This window comes from Hippoglossus hippoglossus, chromosome 16 (genome assembly GCF_009819705.1).
Source record: "Hippoglossus hippoglossus isolate fHipHip1 chromosome 16, fHipHip1.pri, whole genome shotgun sequence".
NCBI lineage: Eukaryota > Metazoa > Chordata > Actinopteri > Pleuronectiformes > Pleuronectidae > Hippoglossus > Hippoglossus hippoglossus.
In genome coordinates this window covers 19,537,045-19,547,505 of record NC_047166.1, presented here as the reverse complement: position 1 = coordinate 19,547,505, position 10,461 = coordinate 19,537,045, and the positions used below count along the sequence as shown (strand labels likewise).

At 39.2% G+C, this 10,461-nt stretch overlaps 1 long non-coding RNA gene across 2 annotated transcripts; it reads left to right on the top strand.

Annotated features, from left to right (window-relative positions):
* The first annotated feature begins 4,658 nt into the window (after positions 1–4,658).
* On the top strand, positions 4,659–7,546 carry LOC117776894. Of its 2 annotated transcripts, XR_004616512.1 has the most exons (4): positions 4,659–4,791; positions 5,135–5,270; positions 5,671–5,758; positions 6,727–7,546. It is a non-coding gene; the product is annotated as an uncharacterized LOC117776894 (long non-coding RNA). The 2 variants fall into 2 exon arrangements; XR_004616511.1 differs by lacking the exon at positions 4,659–4,791 and having other exon boundaries at positions 4,886–5,270.
* The last annotated feature ends 2,915 nt before the right edge of the window (positions 7,547–10,461 follow it).

Sequence of the window (10,461 nt, the reverse complement as noted above, 5' to 3'; positions counted from 1 at the left end):
TTGCGTCTTATTTTCTCAAGACAAGGTCAAGTCTCGAGTGTGGCCAAATGGATCATAATCCGTCAGGTGCATTTAAATCTGTACTTTAATGTGGTCAAAAAATCTATGACAGCAAACAATGCAATTTAAAAACATAGAACTTAGGTCTAAACCTAAGAAAATCAAGATTAATTATTTATAAATTCCTTCAAACATCAGGATGTGGATGTTGACAGGCTTCCTACCAGGTCAAATGACCACTTGATGATATGAACTATACGGTATGGTTGGATTCTATTTTGGTACATTTTATTTAAATGTAAGCTCACTTTAAAAATGCATAAGCTTAATGTATAAATGTATGAATATCTCTGCACTTGTCACACCAGAGAACGGCTGAATGTTAGTCCATAGCAACGACCCTCAAATGCTTTGATTGGCTATGTTCCTGCAGGGGGCTGCGATGACACCATGTTAGGAAACCCCCTAACAAGGCCCCATGCCTCTAGCTTTCTGCCAGAAGCTTCATAATTTTGTACCTGGCATGGTGCTGGGGAGTTACTTTACTGTTATTTTTGCGCTTTGTTTGTAATTGTGACAGTAAAATAACCGTTTGACGATTGTAATGGTGAAGTTTCATATCAGTTCCTTGGTATTTGGTTTATTTTATGGCCCCCAAGTTCCCGTTTATCAATTGGCCCTAAATTCTCTTGAAACACTCCCCAGCTCCGCTCAGCAGCGATGTGACACCCAGTTGGACGTGTTAATCGTTGCCTCCTTGCTGATGTCACCTGCCCACCACAGTGCTGTTAAACCAGAAACAGTCTAAATATCTGCACGGGGACACTTTGCTTCTGGAGTCGTGACAGTGGTGTGGCTGACGAAGCATTTGATTTGTGCTAGTGTGACTTTTGGTGGCAGAGAATATCCTGCGTAACCTTTAAACATGTGACAATAATATATATTTTTTTAAATGACATTGCTGACAGAGGCGCTGTGCAGCATCATGTGCACTGTTTCTATTGTATATATGACTCATGCTTTCATTTTTACAAGGTAGAGGACAAACATATTATCTTCAATCAATCAAATTGTATTTGTATAGCCCATATTCACAAATCACAATTAGTCTTTTAGGGCTTAACAAGGTGCGACATCAACAAATACTATCAGAAAAAACCAGCGGGAAAAAGATAGAAACCCCAGAGAGAGCCACACGTGAGGGATCCCCCCCTCCCAGGACGAACAGAAGTGTAGTAGATGCCTTAGTGCTGTAAATGAAAGATTAACATGGAAAAAGGCTTGTCGTGTGTTGGGTGTTCTGAGAAGGACTGTTTAAGTGTAGTGCTTCACATCCTCTATTCTCTGGAAGCTGTATAAACTCTCTACTAAGAACTACTCATCACCGGTTGGTCTGTTGCAGCCACAGTCAGCTGTGCAGTAATACTGACCACTCTGTCAGCTCGTTTTTATTAGAGCAACACTGCCCCCCGGTGGTCTAAAGGAAACATTTGCTGCGAGTGGATTTATGAGATAATAGCACCTTTCTCCACAGTCACTGGATCTTCCAGTGTTGAGGAACATTAGAGTGTTTTCTAGAGTGAGTTAAATAATGTTTGCTCCATGACTGAAAGTTCACCCTTAGGCTGGTTCTCCTCATTTTCTTATTTTATATTATCAGCATGGAAAATCCTCTGAAAACCTTTTTAGATCATACAGTATATCTCTCCAAAAGCTTTTTTAAAACATCTTAAAGTTTGATGGGTTAAGACAGAACTATTTCCCTCTTTTGACTGAGCTGCCCCAAATCCTCCTGTGCAAACATGCTTAAAGGGATTGTGGTCGCCAGTTACTTCAATTGTATTGGATTTGGCTGCAACGCTGTTTAACCCCTGAAACTCCAAAAGTGTTTTGTGGTCCCTTTATCAGCATAGTGGTGAGTAGATAATGACTTCATTTAGATTTTTGGGTGAACTATCCCTTTAACATTGCATGGTTGTTGTCAACCATGACCTTCTCTTTGCTCTCATTTGCTTCACTTCTTTTCAGTCAGTTGATCTGACTCATAAATATCTGTGTCTGCCTGCAAGCCAAAGGCTGTCGTCAAAGGCTGTTTTTTTTTACTTTTCCAGTACAATCCATAGTATTGGTAGACTGTGAAAGAAAAGTAATTCTCACACGGGTTAGTTATAGTTTTATTTTCTGTCTGTTGTTACAGCAACTAAATGGTATACATTTTATTTTATTTTATTTTATTTTATTTACCAAGTAAGCTGTAGTTTATTTTGTTGGCCAACAGGGGTTAGCAGTGTCCTGCTTGTGGCTGGCTGCATTCTATCAGATAATTGATAATATCCTTCCCAATTAAAAATGGAATATATCTGCTCCTGATTTCTCCTCATAGTGAAGGTGTGATCTGTGGCAGATGAGTTGAGGGATTTTAAAAGTGTCTGTGATCTATAGACTCCACCTTTAAATAGCACAGCTCAGTTTTGGTCAAAGAGAGGATGGGTTTACTCAAGACCTGATCCCACACTTTTCTAAATGATGAAATGCTAGGATGTTTAATGTCTTACAAACACATCATTTCTACTTTTCCTACTTTTCAAATGTGGGTTACCAAAGCTTTGGTGTGGAAGTATTGTATAAGTACTGTCTTTTTGGTAGTCAGTTCTGACTGTAAGGATAAAGATTTTTTAACAAGAATAATTACAATATTTATTAGCTGGCAGAGATGCTACATATTCAATAACTCGACTGACACATAAAGTTTTCATTACTGTATGATCTGAAATTAACAATTGTTGTTTATCTGTAAGCCAAGAATCAATCTGTATAGGGAATGTGTCTTGAGACCACTATGTTTCATTGGCATGCTGGGTTTTTTTTTCCCACCCAGGGAGGACAAAGACCCTTCCTCCGATTGGGTAAAATTAAGATTAAAAGGGTGCTAATTGGTTGGGGTTATGGAGAGTTATCAGGATAAGCCAATCAGAGGCACGATAGGAGCGGATCTTCACAACCTCTGATGAGATCAAAATTACAAATCCCTGAACAAACAAACCAAACACTGCCACCAGAGAGCCCTTTAGTGTTTATATGTAACAGGAAGGCCACCATATGTTCTCCACTTACCTGGAAAGAGAGGGATGGTGGGAGGGGTATTCAGTTGTTTGCAATCTGCAACCTCACCACTAGATGCCACTAAATTCTACATACTGGTCCTTCAAAATAAGAGTCGACAGCCTACATCAATACAGTTTATGCTTTAGGGAGTCCCGGGGGAGAGCTGGAGCCAATCCCAGCTGACATTGGCAAGAGGTGGGGAACATCCTTAGCAGGTCGCCAGGGAATCACATTCACAGTTTAAAGTGTCCAATTAACCTAACCCTAATCTGCATGGCTGTGGGAGGAAGCCGCAGTACCTGGAGAAAACCCACATGGACACGGGAGACCATGCAAACTCAACCCAGTGCGGCGAACCTACATTGTACAGCGTTCACAATGACTATGGAAACATGCTGATGTTAAGCAGGTATAATGTTTATTGTGTTTTTCTAAGTGAATTTCCAAGAATTATAAAATTACTGCACAGTTCGTGAATATGGTGAACGTAGTGGAGCATTTAGCAAATAAAGAGCAAGACATTTTTATCAGGAGTTGGAAGAGACAAATTCAAAATAAAATGAGGCTCCAAATTAATGCTAATGCAGGAAGTTAACTGTCATTGCCCAAGTCTGACGACTGATGGATGTGTTTTCTTAGCTTTTTTTTCCTGAAAACCAAGCAAAAAATCTGGTTTTGGAATAATCAAACAATGAAAATGATGCTGTTTTATTACACCTGATTATCTTCAATAGAAAGGATGACATATTTATTGCAGGTTAAGTTTGATGTACACTGTAAAAAGCCCAACTTCAAAATCGTTGTTCTAACTTTGTTTTCGGAGTTGAGTGAGCAACTATTTTTGAAAAATGTTGAGCTAACTTAAAGTTCCAAGTTTACAGATAAGTAATGCAGCTCACTGAAAAGTTTAAGTGTGTTTAGGAGTGCACTTGCGTGACGTGAAGTCACAACCTAGTCAATATCACCGCGCATGCGCATTTTCAAACACCGGCGCCGTCAGCCCGACGGGGCATGTCCGCACATGTTCCGTATTGTTGGCGCTCCGCCTCGCTTTCCTAGCTCACGTGAACCAGGTAAGACTCTGTGCTCCAGTTACCGCTTGTTTACTGCTTATTCTGCCACCCGTTGTCTTTTGAATGTAAAGGTTCACAACGTTTACAAAGCTACTTGTAGAAGCTACCTGTGTTAGCTACCTGTAGAAACTACCTGTAGACCAACCTCACCGTGCTTAAGTTAATAAACTACCCACGTGTTACGTTATTGTCTTATCGAAGGAGTGTGCGCATTGTTGTGTGTTTTAAAGGTTGTACTTTCCATGCACACGCACAACTTTCTGACGACGATTGCAGTGTTAGCTGTTTTGATTAGCATGCTAACATTTAGCTGCAAACTGCTGTGCTAGTTGAAGCGGTGCCACTTCCAGACGTTACAGTTAGCCCGTGTGCATGTGGCGTTGATCTACAGGTACTCTACCCCCCATCTTATTGTGATACACACTTTATTCTCTCTGGTACTGATAAGACCCTAAAGTAATCTTTCTTTCCTTCCCTTGTGATACAACATAAAAACCTTGTATATGTATATGATTTTAATTTTAATTAGTATAATGATGTATTGTTTTTTAATGAACCCCTCACCCCCTAAATTATGTCAAGTTTGAGGAGAGGGCTGCAGTGAGGCTTTTGTGTAAGTTATATATTATGATCAAAACATTATTTCTTGACTTACAAATGGCTAACGATGAAGGTTAAATAATGGTAACTTTTGATGTTGAGTCATCTTTTAATGTATTTCCTGTTTTATTCAAAGCTAGGGTGGTATTACTACTTGACAAAATAAATTGCTTAATTTTTTGTGAAAGTTTTAAAATTGTTTTAAAATTAAAATAGTTAAATTGATCTTCGATTTGTATGCATTTTGATCTCTTTGTCATGTAATGTGTGCCGAGAAAGTGATCAGAGTGTCTGTCTTGACCACCGCAGCAACCATATTTAACATATCTTTGAACACTGTCTCCTCTCTTTTTTAGAATTACTTAAGTGGAACTGGGAAACGTTCTTATCATTGGACGCACACTCATCACAGTTGATAAAGCTGTCCGGATCACGTCAAGCACTTGGAAAAGACCTCAGGGCCCTTCTGGACATCTTTGATGACCAGGAAATGTAAGTAGGAGATAAATGCAGGGTTTCCCCTACGTTCATACATCATATATTTGGTTAACGATGCTTTAATATACAGGTGGTCAAGCAAGCAACACTTTTTTTACACTTCGCTTCGTGCTGTGACTGAACATTATCCTTACCTTTCCTGTGGAATATGATGGTTAGTAATATCAGAAAAAATATGTTGCCCATGTTTAAAATGGGGAAAACCATTGTTCTTGTAGTTGTTGAATATCTTTGCATTAAACACATGCTACCAATGTTGTTGTCTTTATAACAATTGCTCTAGAAAACAAATAAACATAAGTTGTGCCTAAATGAAAGACTGATTTTATTTTCAGGCCATGTGATATTTTTTTATCTTCATTTTGTATCTTTATCTTCATTTTGTATCTTTCAGACAGCTTGCACACAGAAAGGCCACAGATCTCAGAAGTCTGACATTCTATATGAGGGAGGAGCGAGACAACTTTCTGAAGACATGTCTGGTAAGACAACTTTGGTTTATGCCATTATGGTTGTTTTCATTTTTGAATGCTGGGCCATTATAAATATACAACGGGCCAGTAAATCTGTGGTTAGATAGCAAACAGACTAATTTGATAGCAATTTGCCATAAAACAAATCCATGTTTTTATCTTTGAATTTAAAAAGATTGTTCACCAAAAAATGAAAGTTCACTCATTATTTACTCACCACTATGCTGATGGAGGGGTGGGTGAAGTGTTTGAGTCAACAAAACACTTTTGGAGTTTCAGTGGTAAATAGTGCAGCAGCCAAATTCAATGCAACTGAAGTAACTGGCGGACTCCTTCAAATGGAAAAAAATTCCTCCATGCTGCTCCTGTGGTGTCCAAGTGTCCTTCAGCCCAGACATTCAAATTCGACTTGAAACGTCATTTACACCATATTTTAAGTCTAAAAGTCTGCTCGCGGAAGTAGTGATGCTAACACGCACTCCACACGCCCCTCGGGGGCGAGAGCTTGTGTGCAGATGTGAATGCGGCAATAGAGGAAGATATCAGAGCACATGTAGTCGAAAAAGTTTTATGGGGCTTACAGATACTTGGATGAAACCATAGCAGCAGTAATCAGGCACTTTACATTTTTTTTCTGTTTTGCCAGTTACTTCAATTGTATTGGATTTGCCTGCAACGCTGTTTACCCCTGAAACACCAAAAGTGTTTTGTGGACTCAAACACTTCACCCATCCCTCTATCATAGTGGTGTGTAAATAATAAGTAATTTTTCTATCACTTTTAAGAACTAAAATCATTGGTCCACTAGTGAGCAAGATCAGTATACCTTGGAAGCTGGAAACTGCAGAGCAGCGGAATTTTAAGAACACCTCAAGAAAATAATGTCAAATTTGGCACAAATGTTTACTTAGACCTATTAATGGGGGGGATGAAAACTTTAAAGAATATTTATTTTAGTCTCTGTTTGTTTTCTGTAGGATACAGACTCGGAGGAAATGTGTGTCAAAGGGGTTGAACTCATCGTCATCTGTGACTTGACAACTGCCTTCATCCTTCTGTTTGGACTTATCTACGCTCTCAACTTGGACTACCCCATAGGATTGCACACTTGAGGCCTTTCATGAACTTTGGTACGAGTGCTCTGCCCGTGATCAGGCTCTAAAGAACAGTTTGTTGTAGTAGCCAGCCATGAAAACACACGCACACACCCATACATTCATGTCAGTGTGTTTTAACCATCCTATCTGTATTCAGTGTTTCTTCACTGCTGGATTTGTTTCTCAAAAGAGTTAATACATAAATGGTAGGTATGAGGTAATGATCCTTTGCTAAAAGGGATAGTTAACCGAAACAGAAAATGACGCTGTTTCTAGTCGAATGTGAATGTTGGGTCTTCTGGACACTTCGATGACACCACAGGAGCAGTATGGAGGCATGTTATGTTAAAAAAAAAAAAAATAACTGAATGTTTTGTGGACTCTGGACACTTTATCCACCCCTCTATCAGCATAGTGGTGAGTAGATAATGACTGAATTTTCATTTTTCTGCGAACTATCACTTTAAGTTGTAATGTGTTATTCTGTTACATATACAGTGTGACTTGCATTTTCATATGCTTTGTTTTGAAAATAATTGTGCGATGGAACCATTAGGTTAAGATAAGGATGAATAATGACACTCAAAATGTCTGCTGTTACTATTGCAATGTTGACTATGTTGGCAGTTAAGTTATTGATTTTATAATGGTTTGCACCAAATGTTTACCAATTGTTCATAATAAATAGATCATGTTTGAAGAATTATGATGTCTTTTAGTATTGAATTTTCACGACAAATGTCTAATCCTTTTTAAAAGTAAGGCAAAAGAGTAAATAATTTTTTTTAGTACCCTCAACTTATGGGCAGTAAAGTTGAATTAATACAACATTTTAAGTTTAAACTATAGTTCTCTCAACTAAAACTATGCAGTGCCATCAACTTATGTTTTCAATTTATAAGAATACACACATGCCAGTATACCTTATTTAATATTTTAAGTACTTTTAACTTAGATACATGAGTAGAACTGAATAGTAATGTTAAGTTAGACCAACTTAAGATAGCGCTTTGGGCAAACTTCACACTTTAAGTTGACACAACTCACAAGCCCTTAAGTTGAGCAATCTCAAAAAAGCATTGCAGCTGGTTGCTTTACTTTTTTAAGTTGGCTCAACTTTTTAAAAAAATTTTTTTTACAGTTTACATATCTTAATTAGGATCCACGGTATAAGTTTAAATTAGTGTGTCACATTGTCTAAATTATATTCATCAGCTTGAATACACCTCTGATACTCGGCACTAAATAATGCTGTCACACTTCATTAAAAAAAAAGCCATTAGGTCTAATGTAATTATGGTTTTGCTGTGTGGCTGCTGAGCTGCCCCGGTCTCCCCTTCATTGTGCAGATGGTGATGAACGTTGCGGCCATTGATTGTCAGCTATTTCCAGACAGAAGAGATTAGAGGGATTATCGCAGTCGAGGGTGAGAAAACCACTCACCTTCCTCACCCGCCCTGTCAGCTCTGCAGTCTGCATAAAGTGATTGCTGTTGTTTACAGATGGTCTATGTGAGTTCTGCATTCAAAGCCTTGAGAGACCCTCAGGGGAGCTGTCACTGAAGTGTTCTGATGACTTAATGCAGCATTTCAGTTACTAAAATGTAGTGGTTCATGTTTCACAGCAACAAAAGCATGGCAGTGTTAACCACAAACCAAAAACTCAATGAGAAGTGTTTTTTTGCCTGTGGTGCCACAGATACAGACCAATCAGACTCGTGACACATATATATCCAAGCAGAATTAGCTGTTTGAAAGGTGAACTGCATTGTCTGGTGTATTCCCCGGCTCAGTGGGAGTGACAGGAGACTCGCTGTCCTGATGTGTTTCCTGTAAACACAAGCTGCTGCTGTCTGAGTCGTGGCTCTGGCTCGAATACAACAGCCCTATAAACACAGAGGGACTAAAAGTTACGCTGTTGATACGTTGCTTTTTCAAAACAATTGTCGAAAGGTAGCGTTGACAAACAAGGTTGCTAATTTATTGCCTTTTTTTGGTAGATTTACTGACTTTTTATTGGGGCTGGGTCATATGGCCAAACATTATATCAAGATAAAAATATTCATATTTGTCGATATTTATAATTACCACAATAAATATCATTATTATTTCTTTAACATTTACAGATTGATATTTGCCCCTGAGTGAAGGTTGTGGTTTTAAACTTTATACCACTCTTCTTCTTCTCTCAGTTCATTGGTGGTGCCTATTAAAACCTCTCTAACTTTGCTCTGCTTAACTATATTAGAAAAAAACATGGCGCAGATAATATTCAGATGTTGTGCTATGGATTGCAGGAAGTTTTGAGCTACAACTGTATGATTTCATGGCGGAATTTCACTCTAAGATTTGTAAGACAGAAATAAAATCTTTAATTTTACGGTGCCATAAAAGGCGAGTGCCGTTTAGTCTCGTGACAATAAACGATGCTCAGGTTCGCGTTCAGTATTTGCAGACTGATCCATTCAGTTCATCATTCACCAAAAATATGAGCACTGCAAGGTTACGGTCTGCAAAGTCTCGCCCATAGAGTCTGTGGGTTGAACAGTATGCAGAAACTGAAAAGAAGAACAGCTAAACTGCTGTGTGGTTGAAATTAATCTTGTGTAAATGGTTTGTAGTTATATAGCACTTTTCTAGTCTTGATGACCAATCCAACCACACGATACGATGGTTTTATTTTTTTTTGCCATTCACCCATTCACACAAACATTCATACAGTGCATCTATGGGCAGCACTTTTTTTATGAGAAAGGCTTCAGTATCTTGCCCAAGGACACTTCGGCATGCAGATGGGGAAGACTGGGTTCAAACCACCAACCATCTAGTCAGAGGACGACCCCCTCAGCCACAGCCGACCTGTACAGTAAACAGACAACAAACATAATTGACCTTGATTTGCTGTGTAGTGGTAGAGATGTTGTACATGTGGGCCTCTGTGACTCAAAAGGTAGAGCAGGTCGTCCACAAATTGGCGAATTGTTGGTTCAGTCTCCAGCTCCACCAGTCTGCATGTCTGAGAGCAGAATAGCACTGTGGGAATGTATGTGGGATATAGAAGCATTGTGTGAATGTGACCTGTTATATAAACTGATTTGAGTAGTTCAGATTAGAAGATGCTTCACTGACCACAACAGTTGTAAAGAGGTTATCTGAGTTACCTTAGCCTTTCTGTCTGCTCCAACCAGTCTGACCATTCTCCTCTGACCTCTCATCAACACAGAGCTGCTGCTCACTGGATGGTTATTATTTTGACTCCAATATGTGTGAAAACCTCTGGAGACCAGGCTTATTAGAAACACTCAAACAAACAATCACGTCTCGTGTCTCCCTGAAGCCCCTGACCTGGAGCTGCATGATTTTATGCTCTGCACTGCCACATGGTTGGTTCATTATCGAAAGGGAGGATCAGTGGTTTGATTCCCAACTTGACCAATCCGCATGCAAGTGTCCTTGGGCCAGAGCTCCTGACGTCTCCTGAAGCACTGTGTGAATAGATGAATGTCAGCTGTACTATAAAGCACTTAAAGTATTTTCAGACATGACCTCTGGATGATGAGAATTGGGTCTGGACTTTCTCTGGAGTTTGCCTTTCACACATGAACAACAGGGCAGG